The following is a 7,550-nucleotide window of genomic DNA, read 5'->3' as shown; positions in this document are numbered from 1 at the left end:
CGTGTTAATTATAAAGTTTATATAGACTCAGGAAACAGTATATGTAAACTACTTAATGATATTTAAGGAAGAAGCAAAGATCAACATTAGAATTAGAACACTTAAGATCTGTAAAGAGCCCTGCCTTACCTGAGATAAGGCTCTGCCCTCCCACCTTACTGCATGTTAGAGTGACTCCAAAATAAGTCAGACTTCAGCTTATTTAAAGTTATAGTCAAAAGACTGGTTCTCGTTGTAAAAGTACTGTGATCTCAAATAGGGGGTAGAATGTAGTTCTCAATCAAAATTCAAGATAGCTATTATACAAGCTGAATATATTTACTCTTGCTAATTTCATTTTGTAAAACTGTTACCTGTTAATGTTTTGCAGAAGTAGTTGCTTCAAGAACACACAACCTAGGTAACTTGTGATAATAAGCCATCACCTAAAGAATAGATAGTGCTAACTTCCAGTACTAATGCAGACTCCAGTTAGATAAAAGGGTAAATAACTGTAAAGTTATGGACATTAAAGTTAAAGCCCCGTACTCTTACTTTAGGACTGCTAGATAATTAAGATCAAACTTAGAGTTTGGAGTTAAATACGGAGGTCAAGAAAAGTCCATATTTGGGTCTTGCCCTCAATGTTAGCCTGAACCCAGGGAATAAGAGGACTTCTCTAAGGAGTGTTGCAACTCTGGGTCACACAACCTCCTGATCAAGGAGATTGTTGAGACTAGAGGATGAAAAATCATCCAGTGCATCTGCTGCAGAGGAGGGTCATGGAAAAGGGGAAACATCCCTTGATGCTTCTAAAGGAAGTCAACTCATCAAGAACCCTGCCTAATCAAAGTCATGGTGGAGCTAAGGAGCTGCTCTTAAGTTCTGTACGAGTGACCCCTGTGGAAACTCAGCTGACTCTTTAACAAGACAGGAAGCAGGTCAATTTGACCAGCTTGATTTTAGATACCCAGCAAAACAGTTAAAATCAAATATAGCCATTCTTGGGCATTTAAAGGAAATAATAGTTAAATGTAACTTAAGATGTACACTTGTACTAGCCCACTAGAATAGACTGGAAGCTACAAATGAGAGAAAGATTCTTCAGCAAATATGCCTGATAACTATCAAGAGAAACTGCCAGAGTCAGAAGTTTTTAGTCAGTTTAAGGCCTGCAGAACGTCCTAAGCTACACAGGTAGACTTAATCTATTTGTTAGTATGATTATCTATTCCTAATTAACAGAAGTAGAGATCTCTAGTAACACAGGTTATACCAATAAAGGGATATTTTACAAAATCAGATGACATTAAGTAGCTTAACTATATTTTCTGGGGACATCTATCACATTAAGAGTTAAATGTTGTGTTTACATTCCTGATAACCTGGACAATGTTAAATTCCCCAAATAAAGGCCTTGTCCTCTCCAGCCTTTGGCTAGGCCTAGTTATGGAACAATATCTCAGTTCTTCCACCTCCTGGTGAGATATTACCTTCTGTCATTTTCATGATACTCAGTGGCATGTTTCAGATGCTGCAACATTTACTTTGTACTAATCTCATGTCAGTACTCCTGTCTTTTTGTTCTTCTATCATAGAAGCACCTACCCCCAGATGACTTTACAGCCTGCTCTGCCCCAACCAGGCTTCTTCCTGGGACACCTCAATTGACCCGATTTTTAAAAAGAAGGAAATCCAAACTGCTTGCCCCTCGCCCCCATTCAGCTTCAAAGCAGCCAGAATGACCGACGCCCCTTTTCATTTCCTTAACAAGCAGTTATTGGTTCCTAAAGCTAAAGGGGGAATGAAGCCAGAATTGGGAACAGGTAGTTAGTGTAGAAATAGGGGATTGGGTCAAATCGAGGAAATGAAGCCATAAAATCTGCCTCTCTGCAAGTTGGAGACTACCCCTGGAAAAATGGAATGTCAAGGATCTTCGGAGGCCATTGATTACCAAATTTACCTGCCTTATCAAGGACTGTTTATCAAGGACTGCAAACAAGGGGCTGCTAATTGGTGGCAGGCACCCTGGGCTCTTGCCTGCCTGAAATCGCCTAGTCATCTTCATCAGGGAAAGAGTAAGTGCTGTACACGTACTAATGCTCAGGCAATAATACCAATCCCTCCGCCAAGGAAATAGCTTTGGAGAAGAGTATATAGAGACAGAAGTTCCATGATTAGAACTTGCCAGAAAAGAAAATGGGGAAATGAAAGAATGGACATTTTTTTAAGCTGTCTGTTTTGTCTTAATTCCCTAAGGTCACCCCCAGTTATCTCAACTCCCTAAGGTCCCTCCCAGTGACAGGAACAAGCCCTTAAAGCTGTTCCAGGAATTAGCCCCAAACAGGGAGTAAAAGGGTAATTGAGCCAGATAGCCAGATAGTGCTCAAACAGTAGGATTACCAGAAACTATTGACCAGAATCTACGCCCTGTTGTAAAACATTGTGAATATGTTGTATGTTATCAGCAAACCCAACCCCCTTTGAAATTTCCCGGCAGCTTTGTTCCCCTTTTCCCTTTCATGTGCGACCCCTCTCATGTGTGGTTTCTGCCTTTATAAACCTACAAGATATTCTGCTAGGGACTGGACTCCTGCGTTAGTCATGAGTCGGGTCCCAGAGCGCTGGAATAAACACCTCTTGCGGTTTGCATCAAGTGACGCCTCCTGTGGTTGATTGGGGTTGTCATCGATCCATGGGACAGAGTTGGGGTTTCCTTTCTGTGGGCCTTACAATGTGACTTATAAAATACTATGATGAAGTACATGTGCTTTTGGAACTACACTCTCAAGTTGACTCTCTCCATCATACCTCAGTTCACAGTAGCCACATTGCAGGTTTGAGGGCTATGGGTTCCCTGATATCAGTGACTTAAAGTGTCTAGTCTATCTCTTTACATGCTAGTGTTGAGGGATAAAATTCCCTAATAATATTTCCCCTTAGGCCCAAAATTAGAAGAATTAATATGCTGAGTGAAAGCAGAAAGCTCCAACCAAAGTGTCCAAAGTAGATTATTTGTCTCACTTCAATAGTGGGAATATTCCTTAACTTTGTAAAGGCCATCTATGCTAAGCCCATGGCCAATATCATTCTAAATGGTGAAAAACTGAAAGCATTCACGCTAAAAACTGGAACAAGGCAGGGATGCCCTCTTTCACCACTTCTATTCAACATCATCCTTAAAAATCTAGCCAGAGCTATTAGACAAACCAAAGAAATTAAAGGGATACAATTAGGAAAAGAGAAACTCAAACTATCCCTGTTTGCTGATGACATGAGTATACATTTAGAGGAACCCAGAATATTCACCAGAAAACTTTTAGAACTGATAAGTGAATTCAGTAAAGTAGCAGGTTACAAGATCAATGCTCATAAATTCAATGTTTATTTATACATAAGTGATGGATCTTTAGAAAGAGAACTTAGGAAAACTACCCCATTCACAATAGCCTCGAAAAAAATAAAATACTTGGGAATCAATCTCACAAAAGAGGTGAAAGACTTCTACAATGAGAACTACAGAACACTAAAGAAAGAAATTAAAGAAAATCTTAGAAGATGCAAAGATCTCCCATGTTCTTGTATAGACAGGTTAATATTTTCAAAATGGCCATACTACCAAAAGTGCTATACAGATTCAATGCAATTCCAATTAAAATCCCAATGATATACCTTACAGAAATAGAGCAAGCACTCTTGAAATTCATCTGGAAGACTAAGAAACCCAGAATACCTAAAGCAATCCTTAGCAGAAAGAGTGAAGCAGGGGGTATCGCAATACCAGATCTTCAACTCTACTACAATGCAATAGTAACAAAACCGGCATGGTATTGGCACCACAATAGACAGGCAAATCAATGGTACAGAATAGAGGACATGGGCACAAACCCAAATAAATACAACTTTCTCATATTAGACAAAGGTGCCATAAATACACAATGGAGAAAATATAGCCTCTTCAACAAATGGTGCTGGGAAAACTGGAAATCGATATGCAACAGAACAAAACTAAACCCCTATCTCTCACCCTGCACAAACCTCAACTCACAGTGGATCAAGGATCTCAAAACCAGACCAGAGACCCTGCATCTTATAGAAGAAAATGTAGGTCCAAATCTTCAACATGTCATCCGAGAATCAGACTTCCTTAACAGGACTCCCATAGCTCAAGAAATGAAAGCAAGAATCAACAACTGGGATAGATTCAAACTAAAAAAGCTTTCTTTCAGCAAAGAAAACTATCAGTAATGTGAAGAGAGAGCCTACAGATTGGGAGAAAATCTTGCTACTTCAGATGGGAGGACTAATTTCCAGAATCTATAAAGAACTCAAAAAAACCACACCAAGAGTACAAATATCCAATCAACAAATGTGCTAAGGAAATGACAGACCACTTCACAGAAGATGATGCTACAAGCAATCAACATATTATAAAAAAGGATCACCAGCTCTAGTATAAGACAAATGCAATGCAAAACTACACAAAGATTCCACTCACCCAATTAGAATGGCGTTATCAAGAACAACAACAATAAGTGTTTGGAGAGGGATGTGGGGGAAAAATGTACACTCATACATTGCTGGTGGGGTTGAAAATTAGTGCAGCCACTCTGGAAGCAGTATGGAGATTCCTCAGAATCTCAGAATGGAAACCACCACTTGACCCTGCTATCCCACTCCTTGGCCCAAAGGACTTAAATTCGGCATACTACAGAGATACAGCCACATATCATGTTCATAGCTGCTCATAGCTGTTTTGAGAATGAAGGGGTGTTGTATTTTGTTGAATGCTTTTTCTGGTCCATTGAAATAAGCATATGATTCTTATCCTTAAGTCTATTAACATGATGCATTATGTTTATTGATTTACGGATGTTAAACCATCTTTGCATTCCAGGGATGAACCCCACTTGATCGTGATGCATGATTTTCTTATTATGTTTTGGATATGGTTTGCCAGTATTTTGATAAGGATCAGTTGCATCTATACTCATCTATACTAAGAATATTGGTTTAAAATTTCTTCCTTGATGTGTCTTTGCCTGATTTGGGTATGAGGTTATATTAGCTTCATAGAATGAGTTTTGTCTGGTACTCTCCTTTTTACTTCCTGGAATACTTTGAGAAGTATTGCACATTCTTTGAAGGTCTTGTAGAACTTGATTGAGAATTTGGTCCTGGGCTTTCCTTGGATGTTAGGTATTTAATGGCTTCTACTAATTCATTGCTTGATATTGATCTGTTTCAATTGTGTATATCCTCCTGGATCACTTTAGTAGGAGCATATGTCTGTAGAAATTTGTCAATGCCTTCAGTAGTTTCTAATTTGTTGGAATACAGATTTTTGAAGTAGCTTCTCATTATGTTTTGTATCTCAGTGATGTCTGTCGTGATATTTGCTTTTCATCATGAATTTTAGTAGAGATTTCTCTCTCCTCTTCATTCGTGTGGCTCATGGTTTGTCAATGTTGTTTACTTTTTCAAAGAACCAACTTTTTGATTCTTTGAAAAATGATGAGTTTCACAGTGTGTCTTCTCTGAAGTTGTTTTCCAGCATGACACCCTCCAAGTTTTCATGCCCCCCAAATGGCCTTACTCTCCTTTAGAATATTCAGCTTGGAAGAATTGCACTATTCCAATTTCAGCACCGTCTATGTTCAAACCTGTTGTTATGCCCTGTGAAACTGTGCTCATCATGCCATCACCAGGCTGTTATTTTATTCCACAGCTTGTAGTCTGCTCCCTCCAGAGGATGGTTAGAGGACTCCTGGCAATAACCCACAGGCCCTTATCACAGAGGGGCATTTGTCTGGTCAAGAAGACAAACAACTGTGTGAATGCAGATTGGCAAGACATTTCGGCCTCTTGAGGTGATTTGATGTGCCCCTGGAAAAATTCCACCAGGTAAGTTTCTGGATGCAGCCTAGTCATAATGCTGCAGCCAAGGAGGAGGAGCCTGGCTCCAAGGAGTTGGAGTGAGCACAGAACAACTCTCCTTGCTTGTCATGTTTGTCCTGTACTCCATCCAACATGCTGAGTGAATGACTCCCTCCTATCTTCATGAGCCACACAAGGAGCCACACCACATACCTTCACCTGGAACACGGACACCCCATGTTCCAGCTATCTCCTTTCCAGACTTTGTCGGTTAGGAGGAGAAACCTGACAGATGGAATGGGATGTGTCCCAGTCCAAAGATCACTAAAGCCACGACCCTGCACTGCATGCTCTACTGAGGTGAGTGCTCAACACCCATCTCTCTGTGTGGCTGTGAGGCCTCTAGGCTAATTTCCTGACACTGAAGAAGACCCAGGTATTCCATGACCTAGAGGAGTAGGGTCGGAGGGCAAATCCACTGGTGCCAGTGCTAAGCTAGTTGAGCCACATCCCCTCAGGTACCACTTGGTCCCACCCTGTTCCACTGGAACTTGTAAGGGCTAATAGCCTGCAGCAGGTGCCAGGAGATCAGGCTGTCAGCATGAATGGTGCGGCCAACAGAGCACAGCATCAACCAGTGGGCCTGGGTGGAAGTGTGAGCTGTCAAGCTTCAGTGGAAACCCTTGTCCTGCCTGGACATGGGGGGATTTATCACCCAAGGGGTTGCTTACCGCTTACAGCCTGGTTTCTCATTGTCCAGGCAACAAGGATAGAATCATTTCTTTAAACACGCAAGACCCTGGCACTCAATCCCTTTGTCTATCCTCTTACCCTCACAGCTGAGCCGGTACTTGTCTTGAATGTGGGTTTGAAGTGACCAGGAGCAGAACAGTCTCTAGTTGCCATGGGAACAGTGATGCCACTGTGTTCTCAAGCCACTCCTCTGTGATCTCAGGTGGAATCTGGTGTGCAGGTGCCATGTCCCATGAGCCAGTCGTCAAATTCATGTTACCCAAGGCTTCACAATCCCTCTGGGGAGTGCAAAAAAGTGCCTTCTTCCACCAGACCCTAGAAGCCCCGTGCCCTTCACAACCTAGTTGCCCAATGCCTGCTCCCTCCCCTTTGAACAAAGGAGTTCTCCAATGAATGGTTCTCATGTCACAGGAGAACTGGTAAGCAATTGATGTGTTTTTCTGAGTGGAATTGAATGCACCTGAATGAATGTAGGATCAAGGATATGACTTTCAGCGACTATCTCTCTGTAATGAATCTTAGAGTAATAACTGAAAACATAACGAGCAGAAAATTGAAATTGGATGAGGAATGTTTGCTTTTTGCCACCATGTTTCACTTCTGGGACCCCAGACCCCATGAGCCATCACGACTTGCCTTTGCCTTTTTATATCTCACAACAGCATATGGCTAAATTGCTGAAGCACCCCCTCACTGAGGGAAACAGGCATAGCACAGGAGGAACAACTTCCTCTGCCTCACCCTTTCCTGAAATGATGGGCAAGATCCATCACCTGAACTGGCCTGTTCATTATGCACAGTTCTCTGCTGTTTAGAACTTCTCAAAAGAAAATGACCAAAGGAAAAATAAGAAAAAAAAAAATGATCGAGAAAAGTGTCAGTAGATTGTGATACAATCGCTAGGGTTGTATGTGTGAATGATCCCCAAAATATCTATTCAT

At 41.3% G+C, this 7,550-nt stretch overlaps 1 long non-coding RNA gene across 1 annotated transcript in view; it reads right to left on the bottom strand.

Annotated features, from left to right (window-relative positions):
• Positions 1-376: 376 nt before the first annotated feature.
• The window catches only part of LOC306652594, a 40,843-nt gene continuing 33,669 nt past the window's right edge, over positions 377-7,550 (bottom strand). Inside the window, exon 2 of the long non-coding RNA XR_013761484.1 lies at positions 377-446. This is a non-coding gene — a long non-coding RNA (uncharacterized lncRNA). The remainder of the gene's footprint in view (positions 447-7,550) is intronic.

Source organism: Sciurus vulgaris, assembly GCF_902686455.1.
Source record: "Sciurus vulgaris genome assembly, contig: HiC_scaffold_587_arrow_ctg1, whole genome shotgun sequence".
NCBI lineage: Eukaryota > Metazoa > Chordata > Mammalia > Rodentia > Sciuridae > Sciurus > Sciurus vulgaris.
Note: the sequence above shows the minus strand (reverse complement) of the source record. Positions and strands in the feature narration are given on the sequence as shown.